Source organism: Apis dorsata, unplaced genomic scaffold, assembly GCF_000469605.1.
Source record: "Apis dorsata unplaced genomic scaffold, Apis dorsata 1.3 scaffold_256, whole genome shotgun sequence".
NCBI lineage: Eukaryota > Metazoa > Arthropoda > Insecta > Hymenoptera > Apidae > Apis > Apis dorsata.
The window spans coordinates 1,592,240-1,603,860 of record NW_006263534.1 but is presented as its reverse complement, the minus strand read 5'-3'; the positions used below and the strand labels follow the sequence as shown (position 1 = coordinate 1,603,860).

Below are 11,621 nucleotides of genomic sequence, written 5' to 3'. Positions count from 1 at the left end.
AAAAAAAAAATCATTCAGATTGAAATTTTTATTTCATAAATTTTAGGACAGAATAACGTGTATTATAATATTATTATTCTTATTTTTTTTTTAAAGATTTCTATTCTTTTTTTTTTTTGTGTGTTTCATACAATAGAATTTATGTTATACATGTAGCATAAAATGATTAAAATATGTTTCAACATCTTTGTAATGCAATTGAATAATATCGTTTTCATCGTTATTGACATTTTATAATGACACGATTACGGAACTGCGTTTTATCGACTAAAATAAAAGCGGAACAGTTATGAAAATAAAAAAAAGGAATAAAATAGAGAAACAAGAAAAATAGCGAAAAATAAAGGGAAACAAAAAAGAAATATGAATACACGTGTCACACTTGTAAATCCAAAATTATTTCCGACGACGAATTTTCCTTCAGAGTTACTACGCGTGCGCACCAACGTACCGTTGAAACTTTATGGAAATTTTGGAACATTCGCGCTTATCCCTGGGTGCTTCGTTTAAATTTCATTATCTCGAACATCGGCTAAATGATACGTCTTTCGTTCTCAACAAAACTTACTTCATCTCTGTTGAAAACGAATTAGATGATAATAATTGTCGCTTGAAATTTTTGTTGCAATTGAATAATAAGTCGATAGTTGAAAATTAAAAGAAGGAGAGATGGGGGGAAAGGAAATTAAATTAATTAAAAATGTTGTTAGCGTTACAATGGAAAGGAAACTTAAAATTTTATATATATTTTTATTTTAGAATAATTAGAAATTATTTCTCGTTCATTTATAAGAATTTAATTGGCCAAACATAAAGCATTCTCGGTAAAATATTATATTGTGAATACATAGACGTGCGTTTTGAATCGTCAACACACGTATCCGACTATGTACAATGGACCAGTTTCCGATATTTGAACGCGATACACCCCCTGTGGTCGTCGAGTTTGTCCATAAATCAGGAAGTGCACGCGAGTACACAACGCGGATGGTTACACCCTCTCGTAATGCATTCGTGCACGTTCCAAAAATCATAGATAGGTTTAATTTTTCTTTTTTTTTTTTTTTTTTGACGGAATCGTAGACAGTTGCACACTTTGGGATTTTGTTGAATGCTTTTTGTTTGGGCTACAAAAGTTTAAAAGAGTAGCGAGACATAATGTGGAAATTCAGGAGAGAGTGGAATGTTCGATTACTAGAAAATGGATTAATTGCGTAGAATAAATTATAATTATCCTGAAATTCAAATTTAAATTTAAATCGTTCACGAATAATATTTAAATTATGTATAGTATAGGTAAATGGATAGATAATAGTTTAAGATGATTTCTATATTGAATTTCTTAGATATGAATACGTAATATATTTATAATACAGAGTAATAAAACTATTTACGACAAGATGATTACATTTCGCAGGTGTCTGGTTAGAATTCTCCAAGCGTCTGATAATATTACTAGATTACCTTTACATAGTATTTAGATGTTTGCAATATACAATATATCTAGTTGCTCACCAGTAATATTGCACGCTTTGTGCACTTAAGAATAGATTCTAATTTCTTCGTGCTATTAGAGATATTTAAACAAGTTGGAATTTCATCGAAATCATTCATAAATCATGAACGTGCAACGATTTAAAAAACAATCGTGACGTAAATTATCTGCTAGAAACTTCTGAATCAATACTTTTATTAAAAATCTTTTTTTTTTTTTTACATTAAATGTAATTTATTATCTTTTAAGGAGACTTTTCTGCGAACAAATAAATTAAAACAGATATTAAACATTACATAAGATTCACATGATGTTACTAAAATTAAATTTATCAGTCGTGGATTAATTTTATAAGTAGAATAACATAAAAAGCATAACAGTATAATTAGTGATTTATAAATAATTTATTGAATATATTTCCACGATAATGTAAGAATGTCGTTTGCGGTACTTACGTCATACTTATTTACATTCTATCCACGTGAGATAAGATGTAGAATGTTGATTAGCCTCATTGGAGAGGAAATCAATTAGGATTATTTCTAATGAAAAGTGCGTGAGGCGCTTTCGTGTCGGAGATTAATCGTGTATGAAACGGGGAACTGGTTTCGATTCATCGTGTAATTCGAGGCACGCGTAACATGGCGAAACTTGAATCATGACTGTAAAAAGAGAACTGTGTTATTAAAGATTTCGTTTCATTCATCTACGATACATAGGAATTCTCGCTGTTCGTTTCGACCTCTTTCATTTATCTTGGATTCTTCGATATCTTTTTATCCTTATAAATTTTTTTTCAAAGAATTTTTAAAGATACTTCTTAAATAGCAATGACTATGTATTTTATAGTTTTTGATAGGTAGATTTTACAAATAATACATTGATCTCTAAATGAGAATTTTGAGAAATTTAAGGATAATTCTTTAGAGTATTAGTAAATTTAATATTCTGTTTTTTGTGCAAAATTTGATAAACTTGCACAAAAATATTTTCTTGTTACGTATTTCGATTCACTAAAATTTAACATTTGTTTTATCGAGAAATAAATATATTTATTTTCATTGATTAAGAAATCCAAGATAAATAAAATACTCTGTATGCTCGTCACGTTCGTTTCGAAAAATCGCGATTTAGAAAGGTGAGAATGAAGAAGTAGCGCGAAAAAAGAAAAAAAGTAGTGCAAAATGGTTGCATGCGCTTCGCGTTGTCAAAGAGTTAGCGCGAAGGTTAACGGCGTAATCGTGGTAGAAGTTTCTTGCCGTTTACCTTCCCACGAGTGTATTTTTGCTCACGCGAATCAAACGAAAGCTTCTCCCCGCGAGCGACCTCGTTTAATAGTACCGACGATTCGCTAACGAGGTTAACAACAAGCCGCCTGTTTCACGTCGGAAATAGAGTTGCTCCATTAAACCTAAATCTTTTTCGAACACCCTCGTGTAATTACACGTATACTTATCGATTGTAATGATGGTTATTTGGAGCAATTTGAAGGGAAATAAAATTTTTGAACACCGAACACTCTCGAAGACTCGTCGTAGGAAAAAATTTGTCGAAATGAAATTTGAATTATATTTATGTTAGAAATATTTTTTGTATTTTATTATACCTTTTTCTTCGTGAAAAAGATATGAAAAAAGTAACGATTTGATCGTATCAAGTTTGATGCAGAAGAGATCAATAGGACATAATCTCGGAATTCGGTTTATTTTACGTAAGAGTATCTCACGATCGCGTATATTGCATCATTAAAAACATAAATTATAAACATCATTATACAACAATATTGTAGAAATATCATATTTATTGGACTTTAAATTCCAAAGAAAGAAACTTTCATTCATCCAGGATTATATTATATCTTTCAAAAGAGTTAGAAGTTAATCTTTTTGCTAAATGGAATCGATTCGTTTAACTTTTGAATATAATATCCTCGGTAATCCATCAATTTATACAAGTATTCCAATTGTTCTTTCATACATCGTTCAATTGCCTTTACCCCTCGTCAATCGCAATAAATTCTCATCGCGTACGAATCATTCCTCATTACTCTCGTGAAAAAAGGTATACTACTATTAAAAAAAAAAATAAGAAAAATAAAATAAAAACGAATGAATACGAATCTTGTTTACTTAAATCGATATTATCTCAAGTAAACCCATAGGACGCGAGCGGATAGTGGTTGATTGGAGGGGCGAAACTGTTTCGCGTAATCGGAAGGACGATGATTTTAATTGAAATTTCGATAGCCGAATGAACATTCCGGGATTGAAAAGGCAATTAAGATCGAATCGGTGATACATCGAGGCGAGGTGATGCACTTTCGTAATCGAACTCGGGTTTTGCCGCCTCGCGTGTTCGATCCTGACCCCCTCCCCGCGAACGATTCGGAAAATTGGATCGGCGATACTCGATCGAATCGTCCGGATATCGTCGTTTAATCACCGAAAAACGATCGGCTCGATTAACGATTCTTGCCTTCCTCCACCCCTGAGATATCGCGATCGTGGGAGAAAAAGAAACGGTCAAGGAAACGATGCGACATCGGGAAATGGAATTTATTTATTTATCTTATTTTCACGCAAAAAAGAAAAAAAACCGCGAAAGTTGAGAGGCGGTCGTGCGAGGAATAATGGAGCCGCCAGTCGGTTCCGTGCCGGGAATTTCTCGATGTGGAGTAATGAATAGAGTCGTTGTATAATAAATGCATAAAGGAAAAGCGCATCAAGCTGTCGGCTAATAAAACGAGCAAACAATAAATCGACTTAATAGCTCGTCGTATCGCGTGGAAGTGGAGTAAGAGGCTGTTGAGCATGTTCTTTCCACGTGAACTTCCATGTCTTCTCTTTCACGTAGACGATACATGCATATTTGAATACTCGTAGGATGGTAGGCGAAGTAATTTTCAAATTCTTGTGATATTTTTTTTTTTTAAATTTCGATAGAATGTAAACGATCAAGAGATACACGAAGAATATCAAAAATCTTAATTAAAAGAGGAAGTGAATAAGTTTATTTTTTGCGCGTGTTAATATGCAAATAATAATTATACAAAGGTTAAACTGATCGATTCCGATAATAATCTTATTATGATAATACGCGATTATGCACGTATATGGTTCAGTTACTCGATCATGATCGTATATTCTTACATTTCCTTCTTTTTTAAAGTCGCTCGCTAAAGAAATGTTTTTCGACTCGGTTGGATTAATTTTCGCACTATTTCATAGTTTTTCCATCAAAAATACCATAATGGAAAATTATTTTGAAAGCGTTTAAATAGCATTTCGGGATATTGCATTTCGGGACCTATAATGCGCTGGTGCCAAGGTTTACATTATATTTTACATTATATATTAGCTTTATTATTAGCTTTTAAAACTCGAACCAAAACATCGAATCCTTGCTTTTACCGGGAAATATTGCTAAGATGAGATAAATCAAGTAATATTTCGTAGCTTCAAAGGAGCGGGTTATTACAATAAATGAAAGATGTTTGAAGAATTTTATTATCATTCGTAAGTCGATTTGAGGATGGTAAGGCGCAAGGATGGTAAATAGCAGTTCGTTTAAAAGATGTAATATTTCTGTTTTCTTGGAATACACCATAATCGTGGAAAACCATCTGCTTTTCCGTGGACCACGCTCGTTTAAATATCTAAACATCGCACGTTTCTTCTTGCGTAAATACCGCGTCGTTTTAACTTGTTTCATAAACAACGTTGACTGTATGGAATGCGGGATCTTATCGTTTAAAAGTACAAGTTTCGCTTCCGCTTTGTTCATCATGTTTCGCTTTGTAGATTTAAACATATCTCGTTTAAGTGCTCGTGCAGTTAGCTTTATCGTGGAAATAAGACAATCGTCTGGATGAAGATTATTTATCTTGAAATGGGATTTTCATTTGTTTTCTTCTTCTCTCTTCTTAAAACGCTTGTTTTTGACATGTAAAAATTTTAATTTCGGTAATCTTTTAAAGAATCAATTGAGAATGAATACACGTATGGGTAATATTTAATCATTCGGTTTCGTTTAAAAATTTTATTTAAAAGAATATCTAAATAATGGCATAGAAAGATCGATTTGAATTCAGTTAATTTTTAACGCGTTCGAAGCTAAAGGGATGTTTAAACTCGATATTTATCACGGTTCGGATGATATTTGAATGATTGATCAGAGTATGTTAGTTGGTTCATTGAATTGGAGATGGAAGGCCGCGAGGCGCGCTTTAGGCGTGGTTCAGTTAAATTTCAGCCGCACGAACTTCATCTTTGTCGATAACTTCGGTTCTAAGGTTGGAGCTAGTTGTTGTTGAAAACGAATAACACGAGATAAACTTTCAGAAATCTCTGCTTCCCCGCGGCTACGATCATTGGTTGTTTCGCGGTTGAATTGTTTTCGAAAATATTTATCTATGAAGATAATAAAAAAACTTTCTTCATCGTTTTCACAATTGCTATTATATCTCTTATAAATTTTATTTAAAATAAATCACTAAGATCTCTTCTAATTTTGATATATTTTTCAAAAATTCTCTTCAATTTCCATTTCTTTTATACTTCGTTAATGACTACATTTAAATTTGTTTATACCTCTTTAACTAAAATATCCACCATTTAAATTAAGTTAGCAATCTGAAACAAACTTCGCAGAGATCTAAATACAATTTACTTTAATTATATATCAACTGAAACGAATGGTGGAAAGGAAACGATGAAACTTCAGGATTTCTCGTTTCGAAATAGAAAACAAGAAAAGCTTTGTCTCGTTAATAACATAAAATGCTATAAAATTTCAAATTACGCTCTCTCTCGATCAAATATTAATATCCATTTTTACCCACTTTGTCCTCGAAGTACTTTTCATCCCTCCAATAAAACCGCACCAATCCACGCTTTATCACTTTATCAAACCCGTGCATCAACGCGCGTGCAATCCAACTACATCGATCGACGCAACAATCCGACCTACACCAATTTCCATTACCACACCTCGATCCTTGAATACTCGACACTCGATTGCTCAAACGCGCTGTCCACGCAATCGAGCCGCTGCTGCGTTCAAAGTTCAAACAAGATGGGGGAGGGCGAGACGTTTCCACAATCCTGAATCGCTGTATCGCGCGATCTTAAGCCATCCGCGGGCTTATCCGCATCATCACCACAGATAGAACACTTGTTTGCTCAGCTTCTTTGTCGCGTGTGCGAATAACAGGGGAGGGGTGAAACATGGTGCAAACAGGGATGCTGGGACCAGGGGTAAGGTAATCCGTTGGCGAGAGGCGTTGGTACGTACGGCGAACGAAACGAACGCGAGTTTAGTTGGAAACGGGGTAATTGGATCGTGGATCCCTTTTCACGGGAATACGGTTTCCCTCTTTTTAACTCGTTTCGTTCCCGCTAACGTTCATTCGATGTCGAATCGGAACAGCGGAAACGCGTGGAATTTCGTATGTCGTGAACCGAGACGGCTCGTTTCGAGATGTATTCTTTGATCGCGATGCCACGGTGGTGGTCCATTTCCTCCCGTTTTTTGAGTCTCCAAATTTTTTATTCGAAATTCACGCACATTTTGGATGGATTTGAAATTCGTCGTCGCGGAGAATAAAGTCGAATTGGACGGCTGTGAAATTTTTCAAAAAGAGAAAATTCAAGGGTTAGAATGATGGTGTAAAATAGGAGGAGGAGGAAATTATTTTATTTAGTCGTGTCTCAGTATAAGCCAGAGATAGAACAATTCTTAAAAAATTATAATAAAGACTCATTAAATCATTATCTGCTGTTTTTTTTTTTTAATATTAAATCAATAATTTTATTTTTCTTAATTTTCCTAAGTTGTTACAAGCGAATCTCTTACTGTAAATTGTCAATTACTAAGGATTGCTTTTATGAGAAACTAAGTATTCTAAGAATAGAGATGTAAATTTGTTCAAGTAGATATCCCGAGAATCCCGCCGTTTTATTTGCTCTTCCTGGAAATACTAGAATACCTACTCTCTCTCTTAGAGAACATATTTCAATCTCGACACCGTGAAACCTTATTTTATTTCTCAATAAACCATAGAATCTTTATCATACCTATTAATTTACCCATAATTGCCTATTTTATCTTCGTAACAAGTCGTAAAATCCTTATCTATTAATCGATCCATTCAATCATCGCCCCCATATCTCGTCCCCAAAATCTCTTTCAGCTGTTATCACGCACAAAAGGGGTAACCTTACGCCCATTATTGCGCGTAACGATTCCATAAAACGTGGAAACGCGTCGTGAAACGGTTTAATGGTCAAACGATACAAGTTTTGGCCGGGGTCGTTGATTGAATGCGGCGCAAAGAAGCGGTGCATTGGGTTTCACGACGCGTAGGAAAGTGGCACTTCTGAACTGCATTCAGTTTCCGTGGCCCGCGGCCTCCCGGAAATGGCCTTCTGATTCGAACGTCCAGTCCCGGGACTCGATGTTTTCGTGCCGCTGCACGAACCGCTCGATTCACTTGCCCGGAATTTTATTGCACTCCCACCCGTGGATTCGATGACGGCTCGTGATTTGAATACCATCGGCCCGTGTCGGCTTTTTGCCGGTCTTTTTTTTTAAATTCTCGGAAACGCGTAACTCTTTGCTTTCCTCTTCGCATTTTTACGATACCTGGCGGTATAATTTTGATACGGGCGATTTCTTTTTTTTTTTTTGTTTTTTTACGAATACGATTCTGGTTATAGCTTGAAATATTCGCTTTCCGATTCTGAAAATGGAAAGAGAAAAAGAATAAGAGAGGAGTATTTTCTTGTGAAATACTTGGTTAAATTAATTTACGAATTTTCACGATTTGGTGTAGGGGATTTCTGTTGTCTTTGTTCGCTAACATAAAATTATTAATTCCAAGCTGTTTTAAATATTTTTTCTTTTTTTTTTTTGTTTTTTTACGAATGCGATTCTGGTTATAGCTTGAAATATGCGCTTTCCGATTCTGAAAATGGAAAGAGAAAAAGAAGAAGAGAGGAGTATTTTCTTGTGAAATACTTGGTTAAAGTAATTTACGAATTTTCACGATTTGGCGTAGGGGATTTCTGTTGTCTTTGTTCGCTAACATAAAATTATTAATTCCAAGCTGTTTTAAATATTTTTTCTTTTTTTTTTTGATTTTATTTTGAAAAATACATCGATCAAAATTTCTCTTCAGAATTATTCCACTTGTCGCAAATTTAAAATAAAACAATAACCAAATTAGTGTTCCTTTATTCATCAAAATTTCTATTATTATTAGATAATATATCCATCTTATTTCGATTTCATGTAAAATTAATCCAAATCTTTAGCGTCCCCCAATTTTGTATTGGGGGTCCCTCTAGCGTATCCACCTGGCATACACTCTACGCGAAACATAAATTCCATGAGAAAGGAATCGAAACCGTAACGCGTTTCGATTCCCTTGAAACCCGCGCGTTCCACGCCCCTTGAACAAGTCGTTCCACCATTTAACCGCTCTAAAATCGCAAAATTGTTGCGAATATCCCTAAATTCCCCGCGTCACCCAACCCATTCAGGCGAAACCATCGAGATCGAGAGGAGGAGGGAAAGAAGGAAGAGAGAGGATGGTAGACGTTGAAACTGGAAATTTCCCAAAGTACACGGCGACAAAGTGGCCGTAACTGGTGCGCGTGGAGCTAGTTCTGAAGCGCACGTCGCGCGATACAAACATTCGAGCATTCGCGATACACGCGCGGGGAGAAGGGCGAAAGAACGTCTACCATGGTTTCGCACGGCGCTACACCACTTTTCCCTCTCCCCCCTCCCTTCTATTCCACCACTTCCGTTCACCACGTAGCCGCGTCCCTCTTTCCACGGGGCGGCGCTTCCCTATTCGCGAGCAAGGCGCCAGTTTCCAGCGACGATGTTTCGCTTTTACCTTTCCCTCCCCCTCCTCCCCCCTCAAACAACGACGGGTTGCACTCTAGCCTCGGTCGTTGTGTCGCGCGCGTTTCCTTCTCTCTTTCGCGTGTGTGCTCTTCGACCACTCGCTTCGCCAACTTGCTCCGTCCTTTTCTTTCCGTTCGTTTCTCCTTTCGCTCGATCGAAATCCCTTCCCTCCCTCGGGGATGATTTACCCTTTGGAGGGAAGAGAAAGGAAAAGTTGAATCGCGTCCTCTTCATCGATGATCGGTGAACGAATCAACTTGTTGAAACTGTGTTTCATCAAGTTTTGTTCGGGAATGGTTTGGAAAAAATGGAGATTGGGGATGTTTTTAGTTCGTCGATGATGATTCATTGAAGGGAACGCGTTAATTTGTTTTCTTCCTCGCACGAAATTTTCCCGAGAACGGAAATTCTAGAAATAGAGAGAAACTGAAAGAATGCTTTAATCGTGAACCTTTCCAGTTCGTCGATGACGACCTGTCTTTGGTCTCTCTACGTCCTCGACGTCGAGCACGCCTCGAAAGAGGTAAAGGGGACGGAGTTGGGTGAAACGGGAATGGGTAGTTTGCAAAATGATAGGAAAGCTTTGAGGGCCTTTAGCCGAAGAATAAGGGGGCCGTTAGAAAGATTTCTCGAACGACTCGGCGCTTTAAGAGATAGACGCAATTTCGTTGAAGCACGTCTGTGACTGGTTGAAACGTGCAGGCACGGATAAAGATTGAAGAGGAAAAATAACAGGAAAACTAGGGGAACGAGGGTTGGTTTCGAATCGTTGCGATCCTTCTATTTTCCGTGTATTTTTATCGACCTTAATCCTTCTCAATCTGTCGTTCATCCCGATATGTAACACAAACACATGGTGGCAGAAGTTGGTCAGGGAAAGGGGAGTCGAAGTATTCCTCGTGGAAACCGAGGCTTCAAAAAGGTAGGGGGGGAAAAATTCGAATCGATCAGTGTTGCACATTAAGTTATGATCGTATTCTACGAATAGAAATTATTGGATATTCCTTTGATTCGACGCTTTCGACGATGTCATTTTGACCTACATGCGAGTAGGACAAAGGATCGTACTTTCATTGAAAGCTTTGAGACCGTCCCAAAGCTTTCTTCGAATTTCTTTTTCTTTGTATGCGCAGCGAAAAAATTCGTTTTTCGGAATGCATGCGATGGAGTGCATGCGTTTTGCTGTTTTTAGTTTAGATCAATTCTTTCCAAATGGACTTCTTTTTTTAGTAACAAATCAATTGATTGAATAAAGATCGAAGTTAGTTCGATCGAAGGACTCTTTAAATCAATTTTCGACATATCATTAGTAAGATCGTTGGAACGAATATTCTTTCAGAAATAAATATATTTTAGAAGAAAGCAAGGTAAGTTTTAACAATTCTACGATCCTCGTAAAAGTTATTCTGAATTATATTCTTGGAAAGGTTTATCGATGAAAAATTAGTAAGGATTTTTCGACGAGTGAAAAGGAGATAGTAGTCGTCGAACATCTCACGAATCCTTTTGGCACGGGGCAATTAGTTAATTACGATGGCAAAGGACGAGTTTGCGATACTTTGCTCTTACATCCGATGGCTTTTGATAGAAAATCTCATCTTGTGAAGAGGGGATCCACTAATTGACGCGGTGTGGCACAGTAAAGCTTGAAACGTTTTCCCGCGGCGTTTTATCGAAGTATTAATGGCTTCATTGCTGAAAGAAAGAGAGAGAGAGAGAGAGAGAGAGATGGATTAATTGACACGGTGACGGGTTAATTAATTCATTGTTATATTTTATCGTATTTCGATCGATGGTCTGATGAATCGTTTTACTGCAAACAAAGAAAAATATTACTGATTTTTATTATCTATTTATTATTAAAATATTTATATAAAAAATGTATATTATTTTATCTTATTTTCGATTATATTTTATATATATAGCTTTAGTATCAATATTTGAATATTTTAATCGGATTACGTCAACTCATACTTCATCTTCAATGAATTTAAGGTATTATTTCCATAAATAAGAGTTCAAATTATCGCTTATATTTGTATTCCTTCGAACAATAACGATTCCATGAATAAATGAATAAATTCTACGAAAATATTACACGATATAATATAACTTTTTCATTCATTTTTACATTATAAATCAATTTTTGATATATTCTTCAACCTCTCATCACAAATTCCTCTCTGTTACGTTTCAATATTCCTTTTGCGTC

General features: G+C 35.9%; 1 protein-coding gene across 5 annotated transcripts in view; it reads left to right on the top strand.

The window, feature by feature from the left end:
* LOC102680347 (protein-tyrosine sulfotransferase) overlaps positions 1-11,621 on the top strand; it is a 171,703-nt gene that overhangs the window by 2,299 nt on the left and 157,783 nt on the right. The gene's annotated exons all lie outside the window — the stretch shown is intronic.